Source organism: Bos taurus, chromosome 19 (genome assembly GCF_002263795.3).
Source record: "Bos taurus isolate L1 Dominette 01449 registration number 42190680 breed Hereford chromosome 19, ARS-UCD2.0, whole genome shotgun sequence".
Lineage (NCBI taxonomy): Eukaryota > Metazoa > Chordata > Mammalia > Artiodactyla > Bovidae > Bos > Bos taurus.
In genome coordinates this window covers 43,958,778-43,969,658 of record NC_037346.1, presented here as the reverse complement: position 1 = coordinate 43,969,658, position 10,881 = coordinate 43,958,778, and positions in this window count along the sequence as shown.

Sequence of the window (10,881 nt, the reverse complement as noted above, 5' to 3'; positions counted from 1 at the left end):
GCTTCCCTGATAGCTCAGTTGGTAAAGAATCCGCCTGCAATGCAGGAGACCCCAGTTCAATTCCTGGGTCAGGAAGATCCGCTGGAGAAGGGATAGGCTACCCACTCCAGTATACTTGGTCTTCGCTGTGGCTCAGCTGGTAAAGAATCCACCTGCAATGCGGGAGACCTGGGTTCGATCCGTGGATTGGGAAGATCCCCTGGAGAAGGGAATGGCTACCCACTCCAGTATTCTGGCCTGGAGAATTCCATAGACTGTATAGTCCATGGGGTCACAAAGAGTCAGACACGACTGAATGACTTTCACTTTCTCATGCTGAAGGATTCTCCTCCAAATAACAGGTCTTCTTCCTGACACTTTCCTCCAAAATAAAAGCAAAGACTAGATCCCCATGGTGATCTAGTCTGGTCCTCTTCTTCCTTCTTTTAGAAGAGGGGTTAGTGGGCTTACTACTAATAACCAGGGTTGAGGATAATGGAGACTCAGACCAAAAAGGAAGGGTAGATTCTGGGAAACGGAAAGGTGGGTTCTAGGATTCAGGTAGGAGGACCCATACCAGAAGACACCAGAACTTCAGCTGTGAAGTCAAGTACAAAGGGGAATGTTTCATTAGTACTGAGTTAATCTATAGTAATGGGCTTACCTGGTGGCTCAGTGGTAAAGAATCTGCCTGCCAATGCAGGTGATGGGGGTTCAATATCTCGGTTGGGAAGATCCCCTGGAGAAGAAAATGGTAACCCAATCCAGTATTCTTGCCTGGAGAGTCCCATGGACAGAGGAGCCTGGTGGGCTACAGTCCATGGGGTTACAAAAGAGTCAGACGTGACTGAGGGACTAAAGAGTAACAACAGTCTGTAGTAATAACCACCTGGACTTCCCTGAGCACTTTCTGTGTTCCAGGCAAGGTTCATTAATTTACATGAATTAGCTCACTTGTTCATAGCAACAGGTCTTGATATTGGTGCTAGGATCACTTCTGTTCTACAGAGGAGGAAAGGGGCAATGTCTGGGCTAAGCCCACATTGCTAATAGGTGTTGCAGCTAAGATAATTAACCAGCCAGTTTGATACCAGCATCCACAAGTTTAACCACTACATTGTTTTGCCTTTTAGAATTCCAATGAACTGGGCTCTTAAACTGGGGATTCAGGGAATACGAATCCCCTATAATTATGTCCAAAACATCATGTGCCTATGCACATACGCCTTGCTCTGAAAGAAAATCATAGTTTTCATTACATTTTCATGGGTGGGAAAGCTGTTGCCTTGCACTGTCTCAGGGCCAGGATGCACTCTGATCCCTCATCCTCCTGTATCTCTTATTTTGTCCAGATCTTATACTCTACATCAAGCCTTACTATCTCCTGCCTGGACAATCCCCTTAGCCTACTGCACTGTCTCCCTAGTCCAAGCTCTCCTCCCTTCTGTCCATTCTTTCCAACATGCAAGCAGGATACTATTTTTTCTATCGTAAAAAATGTTAATCCCTTCCAGGCACCTGAGGATGATATATAAAATCCCCAGGGCTGGGACTTTTTCCCATGGTGGCCCAGTGCTTAAGACTTCATGCTTCCACTGCAAGGGACACCAGTTCAATTCCTCCTCAGGGAGCTAAGATTCATGTCACATGGTGTGGTTAAAAAGAAAAAAAATTCCCCAGCACCTACAATGCTCTGGAATCTGCTTCCCTGTCCTATTTCATCTCTCACGCAGATTTGTGCTATGACTCCTTGCGACCCCATGGACCATAGCCTGCCAGGCTCCTCTGTCCAGGGAATTTTTCAGGCAAGAACACTGGAGTGGGTTGCCATTTCCTACTTAGGGCATTTTCTCAAGCCAGGAATCAAACGAAGGTCTCTTGTGTCTCCTGCAGCTAGGAAGTGATCTCATCTTTCAATTAATGTCCCAATCAATACCAATCCCTCTCTACCCCATTCACTCTTCATGCCCTAGGTCACATGCTGCCTCCTCCAAGAAGCCTTCTTTGACTGACTCAGGTTTCCTTTTCCTTGGCTCCCTGGACTTGAGGGCTCTGATAGCTTAGGTCTCTTGCATACTCTGTATTGTCTTCAAGTTTCCCTCATACCTCTCTGGTGGCCTTTGAACTCTTTCAGAGCAACCGAGTATGACTTTTCACTTTTGTGAGCCAGCACTTGGCACATGATCTAGCACACAGAAGACTAGCAAGTGTTTGTTGAATGACCTAATGCTATTTGTCAGAAGGGACTACAAAGGAGTCTAGGCAACTCCATGCTCACTTCCCCAAATACCTGTACTTGTTGGATGAGGAGCCTCACCTTAAGTACAGGAGAGAGCACACCTGTATTTGTGTGTGTGTGTGTGTGTGTGTGTTTAGAGGGAGTGTTTGGAAACAGCATGCTGCATTGTCTATGGAGTTAGATAAATGGGGCTTCATATTTGACCATACTGCTAACTGGCTGTGTGACCTTCAGTAAGTTATTTTACCTCTCTGAACTTAGCTGTCCCCCTTTATGCAAATAGAGTAATACAACTTCCTCACAGGATTGCTGTGGAATTAAATGAATTAACACATTGAAATGGCTAACTCCATGCCCAGCACCTTGGCAGAGGCTCAGCAACGTGGGTTCCCTTCCCCCCTACTCGAGTCTGCAAACGTGCTGAGGTTTGTTGTGGGAACCACATGGCTTGAGTTTGTATCTATTTCAGCATACTTGCAAATCCATTTTGTCCTAATTTGTATTTTGATCATATTAACAGTTGTATGCAGTTCACAGTGATGATGCATGTGTATGTGTTCACATTTGTCTTCCCATGGACAGGGGTATATACTGGAAGTGTGTACACACACTGAGAGTTCTGCAGGGATGTGTCGGTGGGTGGCTGTTACGTGTTAAATGAGTGTGTGGAATGTGTGTGGAACTGTGTTTGTTATGTGCTGCCTACAAAGAGGTGGGGTCTGAGTGTACAGGGGTGGCTGAAGGTCTGGTCTGTGTGGCATTGTGGATGTGAAGGCTGTGTAGACCAGCACTGCCGCATAGAACTTTCCGCATTATCTAATATAGTAGCTGTTGACAACAGCACGTGCTACTGACAGCTTGAAGTGTGGCTGGTGACACGGAGGAACTGAAGCTCTCGTTGGATTTAATTTTAATTAATTTAAATGTAAATAGCCACAGGTAGACTAGTGACAGAACCTCAAGCTTGTTCTCCACGGACCAACTCATGTGCACGCCCCTCCTTCTTATCCCGGAAACCCATCCATCGCGTCCCGACCCCTGCAGGGAGGCTGCGGCCGCCTCCCCTCCCCTCGGCCCCCCCTCTGCCCCCGCCCCAGTTCCCCCCAATCCCCCCCACCCTCCCGCAAGTCCCCAGGCGAGCAGTGAATCAGCCTGACAATGAGGTGAGTCATTCATGAACTGCTCGGGCCAACCCAGCGGGCGGGAAGCAAACGTCAGCCAGCCCACCCCCCCTAACTCCCCAGTGGGATCGCTCAGCCCCACGCACTGCAGATGTTGAAGAAACTGACGCGGTGGAATCGAGGCACCAAAGCTCTTCTCCTTGGCCCCTCCCCTCTGGTTTGCAATCCATTCATTCCCCCAGCCCCTTTCTCCCTCTCCGCGGGCATGTGAGTCATCACAAGATCTACGCCTCCAGTCCAACACCCACCTCCCCAAGCCTTCCGCGTGCGGTCTTCCACGGTTGCTGGGTGAAGGCAGGGAGGCTGGACCCCTGGGTGGGGGGTGCCAAGGTCGGCCCCTAGAAGCGACGCTGACTCTCTCCGGACCGTGGGGGAGGGCGGGGCTCAGGACAGACTGCAGCTGGCTAGATTCCTGCGAGCCATGTCCAGCTTGCCTGGAGCACGGAGACAAACAGGGGGCGGCAGGGAAGGAGCTGCTCAAGCTTGTTGTCTGGGGCACCTGTGGCTGGTGGTGAGAAAAGGATGGGGTTTTACCCATGTGCAAGAGTATTCTTCTGGTTTCCAGGGAGATCCCACAGTGTCCCCCCAGTACCTGACATTCTTTAGAACCTGGTAGCTTCTCTCCTCTGCACTCCCGGGACCAGTTCCTCCAAGAACCAATCTGAATCCCACCACCGGGTATCAGTCAGCCTTCTTCTCTAGGATTGAACTTCACCTGAGGCTTCTGACTTGGACAACTGGGTCCCAGGGTGATGTCCCTTACAAGGTGGGAAATAAATCATCAAAACCTTTAAAAGTGCGTAGACCCTTTGACAAAACGGGCTTCCCAGGTGGCTCAGTGGTAAAGAATCTACCTGCCAGTGCAGGAGATGCCAGAAATACAGGTTCGATCCCTGGGTCAGGAAGATCCCCTGGAGAAGGGAATGGCAGCTGTCTCCAGTATTCTTGCCTGGAAAATCCCATGAACAGAGGTGCCTGGCGGGCCACAGTCCAAGGGGTTGCAGAGAGTCAGACACAACTGAGCAGTCACGCAAGATATTTGACAAAACAGCTCCACCTCTAAGAAAACAATAATTGATGTGTGCAAGGATTTAGCTATAAGAAGGTGGATCACAGCATTATTTAAAATGGTGAAAAATTGAAAACAACCCAAATGTCCATCAAAAAGGGATTGAATAAAGAAACTGGTAAAACAACACCATGGGGGACTTGCCTGGTAGTCCAATGGCTCAGACTCCTCCCTCCAAAGCAGGGCAGCTGGGTTTGATCCTTGATCAAGGAACTAGATCCCACAAGCAGCAACTAATAGTTCTCATGTCACAACTAAAAATCCTGAGTGCCTCAAGGAGAATCGAAGTTTATGCCTACTGCAGCATAAAAGTCCCAGCTCAATCAAATAAATAAATAATATTAAAAAAATAAAAATTAAAAAAAAACAATGGAATACTGCTCAACCTTTAAAAATGAGGCTGTGGAAGAAGCTTTAATGCCATGGGAATATTTTCATGATATATTACAAAAAAATAAATAGTAAGATACTGTGTGATATAATGTGATATAATTTTTCTTGAAAAAATATGAACATGGGAAAAATTAGAAAAGCATTTACCCAATTACTAATAATTGTTCTCATTGAATTATGCACTTAGGAGTGATTTTATTTTCTTATTTGTACTTCTCTGATCTCCCTCCCACCCCTTGTTTCTACATTAAGAGTGTATGAATTTTTACAGCAGAAAAAATATTATTTATTAAATATTTTAAAAAGCTACTTGTGGGGGAGATAATGGGAATTAACTATAAATGGGCATTTTATCGGGTGATAAAAATGTTTTTGAAACCAGACTATGTGACTGTACACGTTGGTCAATTTACTTAGAAAATGTTGAATTGTATACGTAAAATGGGTTCTTTTGTTTAAAATTTCTCAACAAAAACCACTTCCTGGGGGCTTCTCTGGTGGCTCAGTGGGAAAGAATCCGCCTGCCAATGCTGAAGACACAGGTTCAATCTCTGATTTGGGAAGATCCCACATACTGTGGAGCAACTAAGACCCTGAGCCACAAGCAACTTCTGAGCCTGTGCTCTAGAGCCAGGGAACTGCAACCATTGAGCCCATGTGCTACCACAACTAGAGAAAAGCGTCGGCAGCAACAAAACCCAGCACAGCCAAAAATGAATAAATAAAAAAAATTATTAAAATGAAACAAAAAAATCATTTGACGGGCTGTCTTCCAACTTGACCTTGAGGTCTAGGAGTAGGAACTGTCAGATAAAATACAGGACAACCACTTAAATCTGAGTTTCAGATAAGGAATAATTTTTTAAATACAAATATAAAAATAAATAATATAAGTTTTTTAAAGGCATGATCACTCACCTAGAGCCAGACACCCTGGAATGTGAAGTCAAGTGGGCCTTAGAAAGCATCACTATGAACAAAGCTAGTGGAGGTGATGGAATTCGAGTTGAGCTATTTCAAATCCTGAAAGATGATGCTGTGAAAGTGCTGCACTCAATATGCCAGCAAATTTGGAAAACTCAGCAGTGGCCACAGGACTGGAAAAGGTCAGTTTTCATTCCAATCCCAAAGAAAGGCAATGCCAAAGAATGCTCAAACTACCGCACAATCTCACTCATCTCATACGCTAGTACAGTAATGCTCAAGATTCTCCAAGCCAGACTTCAGCAGTACGTGAACCATGAAGTTTCAGATGTTCAAGCTGGTTTTAGAAAGGGCAGAGGAACCAGAGATCAAATTGCCAACATCCGCTGGATCATGGAAAAAGCAAGACAGTTCCAGAAAAACATCTATTTCTGCTTTATTGACTATGCCAAAGCCTTTGACTGTGTGGATCACAGTAAACTGTGGAAAATTCTGAGAGATGGGGATACCAGACCACCTGACCTGCCTCTTGAAAAACCTGTATGCAGGTCAGGAAGCAACAGTTAGAAACAGACATGGAAAATAGACTGGTTCCAAATAGGAAAAGGAGTTCGTCAAGGCTGTATATTGTCACCCTGCTTACTTAATTTATATGCAGAGTACATCATGAGAAATGCTGGACTGGAAGAAGCACAAGCTGGAATCAAGATTGCCAGGAGAAATGTCAATAACCTCAGATATGCAGATGACACCACTCTTATGGCAGAAAGCGAAGAAGAACTAAAGAGCCTCTTGATGAAAGTGAAAGTGGAGAGTGAAAAAGTTGGCTTAAAGCTCAACATTCAGAAAACTAAGATCATGGCATCTGGTCCCATCACTTCATGGCAAATAGATGGGGAAACAGTGGAAACAGCGGCTGACTTTATTTTTTGGGGCTCCAAAATCACTGCAGATGGTGACTGCAGCCATGAAATTAAGAGACGCTTACTCCTTGGAAGGAAAGTTATGACCAACCTAGACAGCATATTCAAAAGCAGAGACATTACTTTGTCACCAAAGTTCATCTAGTCAGATCAGATCAGATCAGTCGCTCAGTCGTGTCCAACTCTTTGCAACTCCATGAATCGCAGCACACCAGGCCTCCCTGTCCATCACCAACTCCCGGAGTTCACCCAGACTCATGTCCATCGAGTCAGTGATGCCATCCAGCCATCTCATCCTCTGTCGTCCCCTTTTCCTCCTGCCCCCAATCCCTCCGAGCATCAGAGTCTTTTCCAATGAGTCAACTCTTCCCATGAGGTGGCCAAAGTACTGGAGTTTCAGCTTCAGCATCATTCCTTCCAATGAACACCCAGGACTGATCTCCTTCAGAATGGACTGTTGGATCTCCTTGCAGTACAAGGGACTCTCAAGAGTCTTCTCCAACACCACAGTTCCAAAGCATCAATTCTTCGGCACTCAGCCTTCTTCACAGTCCAACTCTCACATCCATACATGACCACAGGAAAAACCATAGCCTTGACTAGACGAACCTTTGTTGGCAAAGTAACGTCTCTGCTTTTGAATATAGGTTGGTCATAACTTTCCTTCCAAGGAGTAAGCGTCTTTTAATTTCATGGCTGCAGTCACCATCTGTAGTGATTTTGGAGCCCAGAAAAATAAAGTCTGACACCGTTTCCACTGTTTCCCCATCTATTTCCCATGAAGTGGTGGGACCGGATGCCGTGATCTTCATTTTCTGAATGTTGAGCTTTAAGCCAACTTTTTCACTCTCCTCTTTCACTTTCATCAAGAAGCTTTTGAGTTCCTCTTCACTTTCTGCCATAAGGGTGGTGTCATCTGCATATCTGAGGTTATTGATATTTCTCCCGGTAATCTTGATTCCAGCTTGTGCTTCTTCCAGTCCAGCGTTTCTCATGATGTACTCTGCATATAAGTTAAATAAACAGGGTGACAATATACAGCCTTGACGAACTCCTTTTCCTATTTGGAACCAGTCTGTTGTTCCATGTCCAGTTCTAACTGTTGCTTCCTGACCTGCATACAAATTTCTCAAGAGGCAGATCAGGTGGTCTGGTATTCCCATCTCTTTCAGAATTTCCACAGTTTATTGTGATCCACACAGTCAAAGGCTTTGGCATAGTCAATAAACCAGAAATAGATGTTTTTCTGGAACTGTCTTGCTTTTTCCATGATCCAGCGGATGTTGGCAATTTGATCTCTGGTTCCTCTGCCTTTTCTAAAACCAGCTTGAACATCAGGAAGTTCACGGTTCACATATTGCTAAAGCCTGGCTTGGAGAATTTTGAGCATTACTTTACTAGTGTGTGAGATGAGTGCAATGGTGCGGTAGTTTGAGCATTCTTTGGCATTGCCTTTCTTTGGGATTGGAATGAAAACTGACCTTTTCCAGTCCTGTGGCCACTGCTGAGTTTTCCAAATTTGCTGGCATATTGAGTGCAGCACTTTTACAGCATCATCTTTCAGGATTTGGAATAGTCAAGTTCGTCTAGTCAAGGCTATGGTTTTTCCTGTGGTCATGTATGGATGTGAGAGTTGGACTGTGAAGAAGGCTGAGCGCCGAAGAATTGATGGTTTTGAACTGTGGTGTTGGAGAAGACTCTTGAGAGTCCCTTGGACTGCAAGGAGATCCAACCAGTCCATCCTAAAGGAGACCAGTCCTGGGTGTTCATTGGAAGGACTGATACTGAAGCTGAAACTCCAATACTTTGGCCACCTGATGCAAAGAGCTGACTCATTTGAAAAGACCCTGATGTTGAGAAAGATTGAGGGCAGGAGAAGGGGATGACAGAGGATGAGATGGTTGGATGTCATCACCAACTCAATGGACATGGGTTTGGGTGGACTCCAGGAGTTGGTGATGGACAGTGAGGCCTGGCGTGCTGCAGTTCATGGGGTCGCAAAGAGTTGGACACAACTGAGTGACTGAACTGAACTGAAAGGCATGAACTCTTTATATAAGTACACAAAATTATTCCTTGTTTATCTGAAATGTAAATTTAACTGTGCAGTCTTTCTTTTCTTTTTTTCCTAATTCTGGCAACCCTAGTCTGGAAGCCTTGTTCCTATAGCATCTCTGGGGCATCTGGGCTTGCACCCCTACCCACCCCTAGAGCAATTCTACAATGTCTGGGACAGTGGGATGGGAACCCAGGATCTGCAAATAGCAAGGTGAGAAAGTGTGGGGCAGTGGTCATTTCTGGTGTAGAAGGTGAGCTCCTTGCTCAGGGGGTGGGAGTGACAGTGGCATTTCAGCTGGCTCAAACCAAGGGGTGATAACTTCAAGGCAGGAGATGAGGGTTGGGTTTACCCTTTGCCATGTCCTGTGCTGGCTCTTCACACAAGTACCCTCATGTCCTGCTCTGGCAACCCAGAGTGGCAGAGGTTACTGTCCTTTATTATGGGTGAGGAAATTCTAAGAGATAAAGTATCAAATGAATTTCCAAGTTCACATAGCTGGTTCAGTGGCAGAGCCTCAATCTAGGTCTAGATCTTTACTCTTTCAGTGGGCTTGGGTCCAGTGGTTAAACTAATCGTGCTCTGGGCTCTAATAACCTGGGGTCAGATCCCTGTATCTTAACTTACCGAGTCTGTGGCTTTGGGCAAGTTCCTTAAGTCTCCTTGGCCTCAGATCCTTCATCTTTAAAGTGGGGATGATGATAATAACAATAGCAACAACACTCATCTTGAGGAGTTGGCAGGATGAAGTCAAGTGGGGTGGGTAAAGTCTAGTCTGCTGCTCTGTCTGATGGACGGGATGAATCCTCAATGGATATGCCAGAGAGCCCCTATTGCTTAAAGATGATGGAATGTGCCTTCCAGACACGTAACTCAAGCCCTTCCTGTTGGGGTGTCTGGGTCCACAAGGAGTTCCCAGGAGAAAGAGGACACAGATGTCTTTGCCTATACAGAAGAGACCCCTCAAACCTGGAGAGACCTCATCTGGCACCGCACCAGATAGCATGGGTCCTACCCTGGTCTTTTTTTTTTTTTTTTTTTTAGAATTTTACTTATTTATTTGGCTGCTGGGTCTTAGTTGAGGCACGCAGGATCTTTGATCCTTGCGGCATTCAAGATCTTTAGTTGTGGCATGTGGGATCTAGTTCCCTGACCAAGGATTGAACACAAGCCCCCTGCATTGGGAGCACAGAGTCTTAGCCATGGGACCACCAAGGAAGTTCCCTCTGCCCTGGTCTTGCCATTTACTGATTGCTTAACATCACTGGGCCTCTGTCTCCTTATTTATAAGATGGAATACATAGCATCTACCTTGTAGAATTGTGGTGAGAATGGTAATATATGTGACAGAACCTTCCAAAAGGAAGTCTCTCAATACATGTTTATGCAGAAAGGGGGCAAAATGTATGTCAACTGTAGATGACTTGCTGGAGGGAAGCCAACTGGGCCAGGGAAGCCAAGTGGCTGGGCCCAGACCCCTCCATGTGTCTTGTTCTCTGTTGTCTCATGACCTCAGGGCCAAGAGGGTCTCCCAGCATCAAAGAGTCCAGTCCTCCCGATACAGAGGGAAACTGAGGCTTAGAGAGGGCAAATGGTTGGCCTGAGCTTCTATAGGCCGAGTTGGCTTGTGTCTCCCAGGCTCCCTTCTTTACCACTGCTTCATTCTGCTTCTTGGGGCTCTGTTGTCTCCATAGGCTCATACGCTCCCAGAGGGCAAGCATGTTTGTACCCTCCATCCCCTCCCTGGTGTGCATGCCCCGCCCAGAGACGATACTCTAGAGGGACTATGGACATCCAGGATGTGACTGGCCAGAGCTGCCCTAGCACTGTTCACGTGGCCTTGAATCCTGAGCGGGCAGGCAGGAACCCCGTACAGTTCAGGAAATCTGGGCCTCACTTCCAGCTCCCAGCAGGGCAGTGGAGGAGAGGGTAGGTTTCCTTTTCAGCTACAGCCCCCTGGAGCAACCTCCTGCTCGTTGTCTTGCTGCTAGCAGGGTAAGAAGCCTCAGTGAGACGCCTCACTCTGGGTCCCTAGCTTGGGGAGTCGGGCTGAGAAATTTTATCGTAAGGTCTCACCTCTGTTCCAGGCCTCCTGGTCACTTGCTGTCCTTTAGCTG